The sequence below is a fragment of the Cervus canadensis genome, chromosome 26, assembly GCF_019320065.1.
Source record: "Cervus canadensis isolate Bull #8, Minnesota chromosome 26, ASM1932006v1, whole genome shotgun sequence".
Classification (NCBI taxonomy): Eukaryota; Metazoa; Chordata; class Mammalia; order Artiodactyla; family Cervidae; genus Cervus; species Cervus canadensis.
Genome location: NC_057411.1, coordinates 30815186 through 30829440, shown reverse-complemented (window position 1 = coordinate 30829440; position 14255 = coordinate 30815186).

Genomic DNA, 14255 nt, shown 5'->3' with positions numbered 1-14255 from the left:
CTGCTCTCTAAATGGAGGAGAAACAAGAGGGAAGTTATAAACAGAAACAGATATTAGGAAAGTCACTAGCCAGGTGGGGTGAAGCTATACTTTTTGTTTCCATTACACGAAAGAGATCAAGGTACTAACTACACAAGGACTGAAGGGATCTCAGTATACCCTGAATCTATAAATATTTAAGCAGATTTCCTCCTCCCTGACTCCTCAGTCACATATGCCCATGTCTCCTCTAGCTCAAAAGAGCCGATTGCGTCCCATGGCTTCAGAGCACCCGAAGTCTCTATGTGGTGATTAGTAGACTCCGTGCAGTCCTGGGCCTGACTCCAATCACTTTCTCCTTGAAAATTACTGAACCTTGATGCGGTAGCACAGCGCCAAGGAGGCCTTGTCACTGGGGCTTGGTCCTCATTACAGCCCCGAGACTTTAGGAGACTGTTTGAGAGGCTGGAACATCTTCCTTGCGGGTGGCTAATTAGTGTTTCCCCAGGGCTTCTGCTCTGTGAATACTTAAGGGTAATCATCACTAGCTAACTGCATGGGGAGTATAGCTAAGCAATTTTACCAAGTCAACTGACAACAGCTTGAAGTAATATTAGCCCTGTTACGTGAAGACAAGTGCTCTCCACCCAACGAAGAGAGAGACTGGCACCACTCAATAAATCACTGCAGCATCCCTGAAAGCTTAGCATCAGTTCTAAGCCATTAATTTCAGCGAGGTCTTTTGACAGGATATTTTGAGAGCAGGAGAGCATGCATTGAAGATATGCTCTTTCTTGAGCTAACTTACAAAGAGCAAATTATCCTAGTTACCAACCTAGCAACCCATTTAAGTACAAGGGTAATCAAATAAATCTTTTGACATTTTTTCATCAAAGTGTCTTATCACTCAGGATATGGAGAATAATTTTCTTTTAAATATGAATATAGTGCAAATATCATCATAGAATTATTAAAGTTTCAGAAACAGGTATCTGAACACCTTGGATAAGACTAGATAACACACAAAATTTCCCTGTTGGCCAAACACCAGATAATGTTACCAAAATTGCCATTTGATTACAAAATAAGTTTATCCAAACTTACAGAAATATATATTAAGAATGTGATTAAGAATGAGAGTGGTATTACAAAGGCAATGACCAATCAGAATCTTGAATTTCAGTAGTACCTTTTGTTTCACAAACAATGTCTTCTGTCAACAGGTACTCTTGTAGTACTAGGACATAAAACCTTTCAGGTATTATCATAGTAGATAAGTTTTTTTTCCAAGACGTCCCATGACGACCTTCTTTAGAAAATAGCTAGCTTTTATTTTACAAAACTTTTGAAGAGAGTGAACATTTTCTATACCATGAAATGGTTGATAATTTTGGTGGAGAATTAAAGGTTTGTAAAGAAATCAGAGAAAAACGATACCATATGACCCAGCAATCCCACTTCTGGGCATATATCTGGAGAAAACCATAATTCAAAAAGATACCGGCACCCCCAATGTTCTATGTCCCAATAGTTGCAATGCTGCAACTATTTATAACAGCCAAGACATGGAAGTAACCTAAACATCCATCAACAGAAGTAACAGAGAATGGATAAAGAAGATGTGTTGTATACACACACACACACAATGGACTATTCAGCTCAGTTCAGTTCAGTCACTCATTCATGTCTGACTCTTTGCGACCCCATGAATCGCAGCACGCCAGGCCTCCCTGTCCATCACCACCTCCCGGAGTTTACTCAAACTCATGCCCATCGAGTCAGTGATGCCATCCAACCATCTCATCCTCTGTTGTCCCCTTCTCCTCCTGCCCCCAATCCCTCCTAGCATCAGGGTCTTTTCCAACAAGTCAACTCTTCACATGAGGTAGCTAAAGTATTGGAGTTTCAGCTTTAGCATCAGTCCTTCTAATGACCCCAGGACTGATCTCCTTCAGGATGGACTGGTTGGATCTCCTTGCAGTCCAAGGGACTCTCAAGAGTCTTCTCCAACACTATAGTTCAAAAGCATCAATTTCTCAGACTATTACTAAGCCATAAAAAAGACATGGAAGCAACCTAAATGTCTATTAATAGAGGAATGGATAATGTATATACATACATTGTACACACACACACTAGACTATTAGCCATAAAAAAAGAATGAAACAATGCTATTTGCAGTAACATGGCTGGACCTAGAGATTATCATACTGAGTGAAGTCAGAGAAAGATAAATATCATTTGATACTGCTTAGATATGGAATCTATTAAAAATGATACAAATGACCTTAAGTAAAAAACAGAAACAGATTTGTAGATCTTGAAATCAAACTTCTGGTAACCAAAGGGAAAACATGGGGGGAAGTGACTAACTGGGTGATTGAGGTTGGCATATGCCCACTCGTGTGTGTGTGTGTGTGTGTGTGTGTTCTCAGCTGCTCGGTCATGTCCGATTCTTTACAACTTCATGGAGTGTAACCTGCCAGGCTCCTCTGTCCATGCAATTGTCCAAGCAAGAATACTGGGTTGCCATTAGGGGATTTTCCCAACCCAGAGACCAAACTCGTATCTCTTGTGTCTCTTGCAATGCAGGCACATTCTTTACCACTGAGCTATCAGGGAAGCCCCGTATGCACCATACTATGTATAAAATAGATAACTAATAAGGACTTACAGTGTAACACATGGAACTCTACTCAATACTCTGTAATAATCTGTGTGGAGGGAGAGTCTAGGAAGGAACGGATGTGTGTGTGTGTCTGAGTGTCTGATTCACTTTGTCGTACACCTGAAACACAACACTGTAAGTCACTGTAAGTCAACTATTCTCCAATAAAAGATTTAAGAAACAAAATAAGAGACACAAGATCCAAATTAATTAATCAATCGATCCACTTAAAAACAGGATAAGAGATGCTACCTTCAGGGACACAAAAAGCATTAAGTACTTATCAAAATAATTTGCAACTGTTTTCATTTCGGGAAAGGTATGATGAACCTGTAGCTATTTTTTAAAGTGATTTAGGATAGTCCAATTAATGGAAAAAATGATTTAAAAATAAAACGTCTTTGAAATAGTAGGTTTTGAAATTAAAAATGCTATCAGTTTCAAATACCAATTAAAAATAAATAAGATGTTAGCATTCCAAGGAGTCTAAGAGCAGAAGAAACCTTGACTTTAGTTCCAAACTTCATAATATGAATGCAATGAAGCAGGGCTGGAACAAAGGTGAAGTAATTAGCCAAATCTAGGCAATATATAATAACTAAAGGGTGAAAGTAGTATGACTTTGAAAGCGATATAGCATGAACACAATACTGAGATGATTAAGCAGCTTTGACGAACTTAAGATATCCATAAGTAAGATAAAATTAAGTTTTATGTTAAATCATATGGTATCTGAAGTTTATATATTAAGTCATCTTAAGACTATAAAATTCCTGAATACATACTTGCCAAAAAATCATTTTCCCAATTAAATGGTGGTTCCAAATTGCATTGTATATAAATTAAAATAGAAAAATAAATTTTAAATATAAGCACATTCTTGTTATTCTAATAAAATGTATTTAAAATTACTCTTTAATCTGTTATCTGTTTTTCACATCTTTTTCTTTTCAGAAGGAAAAACAGTTTTGAAGTTGTCATTTGTTCTTGTATTTTTTAAAAGATTTCCTACAACGTTTTCTTTACTATGAAGAAATTTTAAACTAAGATAAATTCAAATTTGGAAATTAGTATCCACACACCTCTTGATTCCTTGGCCATTTGAGCATTCAAGAAGCTTCCAATACAATTGTTTACCTCTTGGATCTCTGCCATCATCACCAATAATGCAGAATGGGTACAATGTGTGTTAGACAAGTGCAGACCCCTGCAATTAATGCTTTTGCTCTACCTATTTTGTAAATTTGCCCATTTTTTCAGGAATATGTGACTTAGATAAAAATGGTGATAGCATCTTAGACTTCTTTCAGTTCACTACGAATCATCACTATTAAATTCACAAGATGAAAATGACTAAGTATATATAATGCTCACTCATTTTCCTTCTTAGTTTTTGCTTTAATTCCATTAAATTTTCCACTAATTTGATGGCGTCAGAACTTTCATTTTAGGCAGATGACTTTACACAGATATATTTGTTGAAGATTCATTTTATAACTACGCAAGGTGGACTGAGATAATTGAATACTTTTCAGGAATAAACCATGAATTCACAAGTAGAAATATTTAATATCTTTTCTTTTTTGCTCTGATTTCCAGAAACTCCAGAAATTTTCTTTTAATCACAGATGAAAGACTTGGCTGCACTTTTAATAGAAACTGTTGTCTTATAAGAAACAAATTATTTTCAACTGTGAATTACACATAAATTTAATTTATTCACTCTATTTTGAGTGAACAGATGATAATTTGGTAGCAGATTTTACCCAAAAAGCAATAATTTAAGTGCATTTCACCACTTTTAAGATTTTTAAAATTTTCTAGAATTTTTTATTCCAATTATAAATTCCTTATGTTTTATTTCTTTTTATCCACAACTGAATTTTTGTTTGAAGCAAGACAATATCTTATCCTTTAGCCATATATTTCCATTTTGCTGGGACAGTCCCAGATTATACTGTACTGTCTAGGCATCCAGCCAGCCAGGTTAGTATTTTTCCTGAATTTTATATTTTCAAAAATAAGTAGTTATTAATAGATGCACAAAATGAAGTAAGATGGCTTATAATTCTAGCTCTTGCCATGACAGTTTGTGAGAGGCATGTTCAGCAACACTGTGGTTAACTCTAAAAGGTGTACAGTAGTAACTAGAATCTCCACTATTTTCTACATGCAATACAGCAAAGAGCTCCCTTTCAAGGACAATATACTGACCACTCACAGAAAAAGAGTTTAAGTTGAAACTCTAACATCAGGGACAGCTAATGCCTTCTAGTCTTGGATGGTAGTGGGAAAAGTGTTTGACGTGGCTACAATAGATATGTGTTCACTTAGCATTCTATCCAGTTGTTCTGTGGCCCACGTCACAACCTGAAAGAGGCAGGAAGCTATCGGGTCATGAGTAGATCAAGTCAGAGGAGAGGCACTGGTTTCTCGTGTATGCAACTGGCCTGTGACTACAACGTGTAGAGGAAATAAAAGTTGAGTAAGACTGTTGTTGAGAGTATAGGGTTGTGCAGCCCAACAGAGTTGCTAGCCATGATTATTTAAATTTAAATTAATTAAAATTAAGTTAACAAATCAGTTTCTCAATCACTTAGCCCAATCTCAAGTGCCACATCTAGCTAACAACCTACAGTATTGGTCAATGTGTTACAGAACATTTCCATCACTGCTGAAATTTCTAGAGAACATGGGTATAATATATACCCTTTTGCTACAGTAGTTTTGTGATTACTATAAGTTTAAATCTACATTCTTTTAGGTAAGCATTTATATTCCATATCGAACTCTGCAGCAGTCATGGACTCAAAAAACCCAAAATTCATTGTAATGAAAAATTAGAACTATATCTTTTACTAAGGAAGGCTGATAAGGAACATGTAAGTTTCACACACACACAAAAAAAATGTTGACATTTGTCATTCACCTTGGGAACATAATTCCATGGTGGCTCAGACAGTAAAGCGTCTGCCTACAATGCGGGAGACCCAGGTTCAATCCCTGGGTTGGGAAGATCTCCTGGAGAAGGAAATGGCAGCCTACTCCAGTATTCTTGCCTGGAAAATCCCATGGATGGAAGAGCCTGGTAGGCTACAGTCCATAGGGTCACTGTCTTTCTTTCTTTCTTTCTTTGGGAACATAGCAATGTCACTGGAAACCATAAGAAACAAATCTTGTGAAATAGCTATTTCTTCAAAACAACCTACAGGAATCTATATATAAATTTAGGGAAAATAATGATATTCCACTAACTGATCTACGAATTGGATACTTCCCTCCATTAATTTGCAAACCAACAGAGACTTCTGTACAACTTACATTGCTATATACACACTGCCTTCAACCTTTTCTCTGCTGGAAGATATAAACCCTTAAGGGCAAATAACCAATAACTACAGCACAATGAATAGTTCACAGTTCACACTTAATTAGCACAAACTTCTGGGTTGAACTCCAAACTTTGCCACTTATTAGCTGTATCTCTTTGGGCAAATTACTTAAACTTTCTGTGTTCTGGTTTTCATAGTGTAAAATGGGGATAATGAAAACATCATAAAGGTGTTTTGAGGGTTAAATGAGTAATCTACATGAAGCTTTTAAACTACTGTCTGACACAGAATAAGCCCACAGCATAAGACAGTTGTTATTCTTGCTAGTATCTTTATTATAAGAATAATAACTACTAAATACTTACTCCTTCCTTCGGTTTACAGGTGTGGAAACATTTTAACCATCCTAGAGATATTTATCTCAAGAATCTTAAAAAAAAATGTTAAAAGAGGTATTTCTTAACACTGATGTGATAACAGCTTTAGATCTCTTTTCATTATGTCTTAATTTCTTAAAAGTGACAAAGAAACTGTTTTCAAAAGCTCTCTCAGTACTTCATATTGAAAAAGACGAAGATTATCACTTAAAATCACAATTCACACTTTCTTGCTTTTCAGTCATCACTAAAATAAAATCCTTCTTTTGATATATTAAATGCATTTTGCTAGAACCGTACACCAGATCTAGCTGGATAAGAAATATTTCCTCTTTTAAGTCATCTGCCCTTAAAGAGGCCCATTCAGCTTGAGATAAAATAATATCTATGTTAATAAAGACTAATAGATGCAAAAACATTGGGAAGAAATGATGAACATCTGAAAAGTTGCCAAAACCAAAAATCCTGCCTTGAGTAAAGAGAAACCAGTGAATTTGTAAACACAGAAGTTGTCAACATTACTCCATACTGCTTTGTAAATTGTAAAACGCCTGTGAGGAAGTTGTGCCAAAAGCAAGCATTTCAAAGTAACAGTTTACACTGTGTCTCTCCATGCATTCACTGTATTTACTATATCATGCAAGCAAGGATCCCAGAAATACCAGTGGGCTAGATTCTCCCAGCTGTACCTCTCCCTATGTCAAAAAGCTTATATTTTTCTTGTCAGGGTACTTTAAGGAGAACGTTATAAAAAATGACCATCCAAGTGAGTTGAATGACAGTACATCTATAAATGGATGCATGATGGAACTGAAGAATTTTCCAAAGAATTTGCAGAAAAAAAAAGAAATAATTTAGAATATTGCTTAAAAGGGGAGCAGAGCTCTAAATATTTACTTGTTTTGTAGATGTGTTAGAATTTCTTGTATCAGATTTGTTTAATGTAGGGAATTCCACATTAAGATATGTCTAATGTACATTTCACTATGGGTTTTAATATCAGTGTCTTATCTTTTACATGCTTAGTGGAAAGAAGAATCACATAGGATATCTGAACTTTAATAAGTCCCTAGAACTTCTCTGAGCCTCTGTTAATTCATCTTTGCAATAAGAATGATAATGCTTCCCTTAGCATCTTCATAAAGAAATCATCAGCTTGGGCCAAGAAGTGCAGGTATGTGAGAAGTAAGAATTCAGATGCAGAAACTCATAATCATGAGTTTTCTCTCAAATATAAGAGGAAATATGAAGAATAAATATCTTCTAATAGGCAAATTTTAAAATTACTCATTCATTTTCCTAAAATTTATTCTGAAATAAAAAAAAGTTTACTAGAAACTACTATATGTGTGTTAGTCACCCAGACGTGTCCGACTCTTTGCAACCCCATGAACTGTAGCCCAACAGGCCACTCTGTCTATGGAATTCTCCAGGCAAGAAGACTGGACTAGGTTGCCATTCCCTTCTCCAGGAGATCTTTCTAAGCCAGGGGTCGAACCTGGGTCTCCTGCATTGCAGGCAGAGTCTTTACCGTCTGAGCTACCAGGGAAGCCCCATACAGAATCTACTAAAGGCATCTATATTTTCAGATACCCCAAAGCATAAACTAATCAATAACATGTTAAATGACTACTTATATCATAGAAATGTATTTTTAATTCGTTTATCCAGTAAATATTAGTTAAATACCTTTGGAGAGCCACTTAAATTAGATGATTAAGAACCTGGGCTCTGAAACCAGACTGCCCAGGTTCCAATATAAGCTCCTCCTACTCACTGCGTGATCCTGACTGAACAAATTATATAACCTCTCTGTGTCTCAGTTTCTTCACCTATAAGATGGGGATAATAATAGCACTCACCTCAATAATAACACTCACCTGAAAATTATTACACTATTATATATATATAATATAGGAAAAGGAAGAGTTAAGAATGACTCAGAACTTTCTGACTGAGTGATTCTAGCCATGACCGCACCAAAAAATGAAGAAAGAGCATCAGGTTTAGAAAGAATATCAATCTTTGGATATATGAAATTAAAAGTAGATCATACTGATATGAAAGTACCACAGGCAGGCAGTTATATTATGCTTGATCTTGGGCAAGATCTGGGTTGTAGTTACAGTTTTGCATGCATATGAATATCAATTAAAAACCCTGAGACTGGAGAAAATCACCCAGTAAATACATGATATGACATCAGCAGTGAGGACAGATAAAACCTCAGGTATGGATAGATGAGGAGATACTCAAGAAAGAGAGGGGGAAAATCAGCTGAGAAATAAAAAGACTGCAATGTGCTGGAAACCAGGGAGAGGAAACTCTCAAAAGGAGCAAGCAATTAACAAGACTGAATGCTCCGGAAAGATAAAATAATACAGACTAGGGAGTATGAGTGGATTTGTGAATTAAGACATCATTGTTGATCTTTCCAAGAGCATTTTCAGAAGACCCGTTAAAGGAGAAAATAAAGAGTAAAATGAAAAGATTAAAATAGTGAAACAGTAAGACTACTTGGGGATTGGACTTTAAGGAAAAGGGGAGGTTTAAAGCAGTAGTAACAAAAGGTGGCCCAGGATTGAAGGGACTGCTTTTTTTCATTTTAGGTTGAGAGAGGATTGAATTTTTTAGAAGTTAAGGTGGCGGTGGTAAAAATTTAGTGATACTTTGAAGATATCTAAACTATATTAAATACACTAAATGCTAGGCACTGCACCAAGTGTTTACATGTAGGATTTTAGTTAACTAAAATCTTTGGTTTTAAATTTTTGGTTACAAAAATTCTATGAATAGTTGTTTTTGCAGAGAACGATGCTAAGAGCAATAAAGATGAAAAGAAACTGCTAATGGTTACATAATCAGTAATAGTAAAGGAAGAATCAGACTCTAGCTGGCCAAATTTAAAAGTTCCTATTCACTACTCTGTAATGTCTTAGAAGGGTGACAGAGATTGACAATATCAGTTGGATTGATGGCAAAGGAGTAGATGGGATGGGATGAGATCAAGAGGAGTGGTGAAATGGGTACACAGGAGAGCTCATTTTCTGAGACTGCTGCTGCTGCTGCTAAGTCGCTTCAGTCGTGTCCAACTCTGTGCAACCCGATAGATGGCCACCCACCAGCCTCCGCTGTCCCTGGGATTCTCCAGGCAAGAACCCTGGAGTGGGTTGCCATTTCCTTCTCCAATGCATGAAAGTGAAAAGTGAAAGTGAAGTCACCCAGCCGTGTCCAACTCTTCACGACCCCATGGACCGCAGCCTACTAGGCTCCTCCGGCCATGGGATTTTCCAGGCAAGAGTACTGGAGTGTTTCTGAGACTAGCAGGAATAAAGAAAGGCAGACTTTGGAAATATATATGCGTGTAACTCTCAAGCAGGAACTAAGAAAAGACATTTTATTTTTATCTGAATTTTATCAATAAAATTGATAAATTTTTTCAATTGATTTTATCAATTTTTATCAATTATCAATTGATAAATTTTATCAATAAAATTATTTATCCCAACACAGTTCATAGTTGGGAGAAAAGGCTGAGTGCTGGGTAGAGACTTGATGAAGATCTGCTAAAATGCTGAAAATTGACCAAGTTTAAGTGTAAGAAAAACTAATGGTATTTTATTCATATTGTCAAACAAGTGGAATCAAAATATCACACATTTTTTAGTTAGGCAAAAATTCATAACTTTTCTAATATATATATATAATACATATTATTTATATATGTGTATACAAAAGCTTTTCTACTACACTTGATAAAGGTTTGAGAAAGAACATAAAAAATATAGGAGAGATGTAGAAATTGGAACACATAAACTAAATGAAATGGGAGCACTGAATATGAAATAGAAAAAGTGAAACAAACTAGATAAAAGTAAAAGATGATCATACAGTCCAGTTGTTTTTAAACATGACTTCTCATTAGAAACATACCTGGAGCTCTGGAGGAAAAAAGCAATACCTGGGCATTAGAATGCCAGATTTCTAATTTAAAAAAATAGATATGCAACAAACAACAAAGGTTTGCTGTTCCCTGTATAGCACAGGGAACTATAATCAATATCTTGTAATAACCTATCAGTTCAGTTCAGTCACTCAGTCGTGTCCGACTCTTTGCAACCCCATGGACTGCAGCACGCCAGGCCTCCCTGTCCATCACCAACTCTCGGAGATTACTCAAACACATGTCCACTGAGTCGGTGATGCCATCCAACCATCTCATCCTCTGTCATCCCCTTCTCCTTCCGCCTTCAATCTTTTCCAGCATCAGGGTCTTTTCCAATGAGTTAGTTCTTCACATCAGGTAGCCAAAGTATTGGAGTTTCAGCTTCAGCATCAGTTCTTCCAGTGAATACTCAGGACTGATTTCCTTTAGGATGGACTGGTTAGATCTCCTTGCAGTCCAAGGGACTCTCAAGAGTCTTCTCCAACATCACAGTTCAAAAGCATCAATTCTTTGGTGCTCAGCTTTCTTTATAGTCCAACTCGCACATCCATACATGACTACTGCAAAAACCATGGCCTTGACTAGACGGACCTTTGTTGGCAAAGTAATATCTCTGCTTTTTAAGAAGCTGTCTAGGTTATAACCTATAATGGAAAATAATTTCAAAAATAATATGTGTATATGTAAAACTGAATCACCTTGCTGTGCACTGAAAACATGTAAGTCAACTATACATCAATAAAATACATACATTAAGGAAAAAAACTCATGGCCTTAAAGGTGAATGCTAATCAGCATGGCTGTATGATTTCTACCAGTATGATGTCTGCATGGGTATAAAGCAGAGGCATCTCCTGCATTGTAGGCAAATTCTTTACCACTGAGCTACTGGGGAAGCCCCAACAGCCTGGTTCCAAATTGGGAAAAGAGTACATCAAGGCTGTATATTGTCACCCTATTTATTTAACTTATATGCAGAGTACATCATGAGAAACGCTGGGCTGGATGAAGCACAATCTGCAATCAAGATTGCCGAGAAAAATATCGATAACCTCAGATATGCAGATGACACCACCCTTATGGCAGAAAGTGAAGAAATACTAAAGAGCCTCTTGATGAAGGTGAAAGAGGAGAGTGGAAAAGTTGGCTTAAAATACATCATTCAGAAAACTAAGGTCATGGCATCATTTCCCATCAGTTCATAGCAAATAGATAAGGAAACAATGGAAACAGTGAAAGACTTTATTTTTTTTCGACTCCAAAATCACTGCAGATGGTGGCTGCGCCATGAAATCAAAGATGCCTGTTCCTTGGAAGAAAAGCTGTGACCAACCTAAACAGCATATTAAAAATTAGTGACATTAGTTTGCCAACAAAGGTCCATCTAGTCAAGGCCATGGTTTTTGCAGTAGTCATGTATGGATGTGCGAGTTGGACTATAAAGAAAGCTGAGCACCAAAGAATTGATGCTTTTGAACTGTGATGTTGGAGAAGACTCTTGAGAGTCCCTTGGGTTGCAAGGAGATCCAACCAGTCCATCCTAAAGGAAATCAGTCCTGAATGTTCATTGGAACGACTGATGATGAAGCTGAAACTCCAATACTTTGGCCACCTGATGTGAAGAACTGACTCATTGGAAAAGACCCTGATGCTGGGAAAGATTGAAGATGAGAGGAAAAGGGGACGACAGAGGTTGAGATGGTTGGATGGCATCACCAACTCTATGGACACGAGCTTGAGTAAGCTCTGGGAGTTGGTGATGGACCGGGAGGCCTGATGTGCTTGCAGTCCATGGGGTTGCAAAGAGTCGGACATGACTGAGTGACTGTACTGAACTGATAAAGCAGAGGTGGGCAAAGTTTTTCTGTGATTAGCCAAATAGCAATGACAGGACCTAGGTGGGTTATCTGGTCTCTTTTATAGTTACTCAACTCTGCTTTTGTATGCGCAATCAACCCATAGACAACTTGCCAATTTAAAATCATGGCTGTGTTCCAATAAAACTTTATCTGTGGAGACCTATTTAAGAATTGAAGAGTCCTTATTCACAGCTCTGCCTTTGATTCAATGGGCCTTTCCTACTATACAGGCTTATATTAAAACCTTGTCTTGTCATACCCTTCTCATTCACAAATTTTGTGTACTTTCAAATAATGATCATGATGATGATCACAACAATAATAATTTCTGTGGTTTCCCTTTTTATAACCAGATTCAATGATAGATACATCAGGGCTATTTAATCCCCGTTACTTTGATATGTCTTTCTGAAAACAGTTTTATCTCCTCCAGCTCTTTGCACATATTCTCTCTCACTGATACCAGTGGCCCCCAAGCAACCCTCACCATAATCCTAGCACTCTTCAGTAAGCCTCCACCTCTGGACTATGGGCATGATACCCCTTTGAGCTTTCTCTTTTACCCTGGGGATGGTAGCAATTTCCTATTTTTGCCAGTCTCTGAACTTTTCTCACCATCCTCTGTTAGGTTTTCTGCTTGTCCATCACATGTCATTAATTATTTATATTAAATTCAATGTGTTTTAGGGCTTCTCTGGTGGCTTGGATTGTTAAGAATCTGCCTGCAATGCAGGAGACCTTGGATTAATCCCTGGGTCGGAAAGATCCCCTGGAGAAGGGAATGGCAACCCACTCCAGTATTCTTGCCTGGAGAATCCCATGGACAGAGGAGCCTGTCCTCTGGGCTACAGTGGGCTACAATCCATGAGGTCACAAAGAGCAGGACACGACTGAGCGACTAATACTGTCAATGTATTTTAAATATCTACTGTGGCTCTGTTTTCTTAACTGAAACCAGACTGATACAGCCAGTGAAATATAGTTTAGATGATCAGTCATAAGATTCAGGCTGGAGAGGAAGGAGAGAAACAAAAGGGGGTCTGTTTGAGTTTGAGAACATACAGAAATCACAGTAATTACAGTCTTCGTGGGGTCAAATAATGGAGCCATTAAGAATAAAGGACAGGTGAGCTGTTGACCATAGAAAGTTTCAGTAAGAAAGTGAGATAGCTGAGGTTTTGTTTCACAATGATGAAATGTAATTTAACATTTTCTATCAAACTTATGTAAGGAAATTTTGAAGTGAGGAAACTAACTCAAGCAGTTAAAGCAAATAAAATAAAACTGCTTCTTTGCACAGTCAATTTTAAATGAGCACTAAAATTATTTTCCAGCTTTATCAAATTGCCATTTAAAACATATTGAAAAGGAAGCTGCTACCTGCTCTTACCAGATGTTCTGCAAATATTCAGCATCACTTGATATGTATTAAGTCACTATGTAAAAACAGCACTGGATCTCAAACATATTTCTCTTGCCAATTTTTTAAATTGAAAACAAATTTTGTCTATCAAGATTACTCTGATTACTTTTAATTAGCTTTCTTAAGGTTGAACAATTTTCTATTTTGTTTTAAAACTCCTATAGCGTATCAGTTGTTGTTGTTCAATTGCTAAGTCATGTACGACTCTTTGTGACCCCATGGACTGCAGCACGCCAGGCTTCCCTGTCCTTCACCATCTCCCAGAGTATGCTCAAACTCTTGTTCATTGAATAAGTGATGCCATCCAACCATCTTGTCCTCTGTTGTCCCCTTCGCCTCCTACCTGCCACCTTTCCTAGCATCAGGGTCATTTCCAATGGGCCGGTTCTTCGCACCAGGTGGCCAAAGTATTGGAGCTTCAGTTTCAGCATCAGTCCTTAGATACTGCTAATAGACCCTAAAATCAGAACTGCAGATCTGATTTTTCCCATTCTTCAGTAGAAAGATCTATTAGCAGTTTCACACTGATTGACAGGTCCCACAGTCACGCCAGTTATTTAGTTAAAAGAGAGAATTTCACTCTTGAATTTACTGAAATATTTACCAAGCTGCATTTTATTTATTTATCTTTATTGGCCTCTCCACAGTATTAGACAAAGCAGATGATCTGC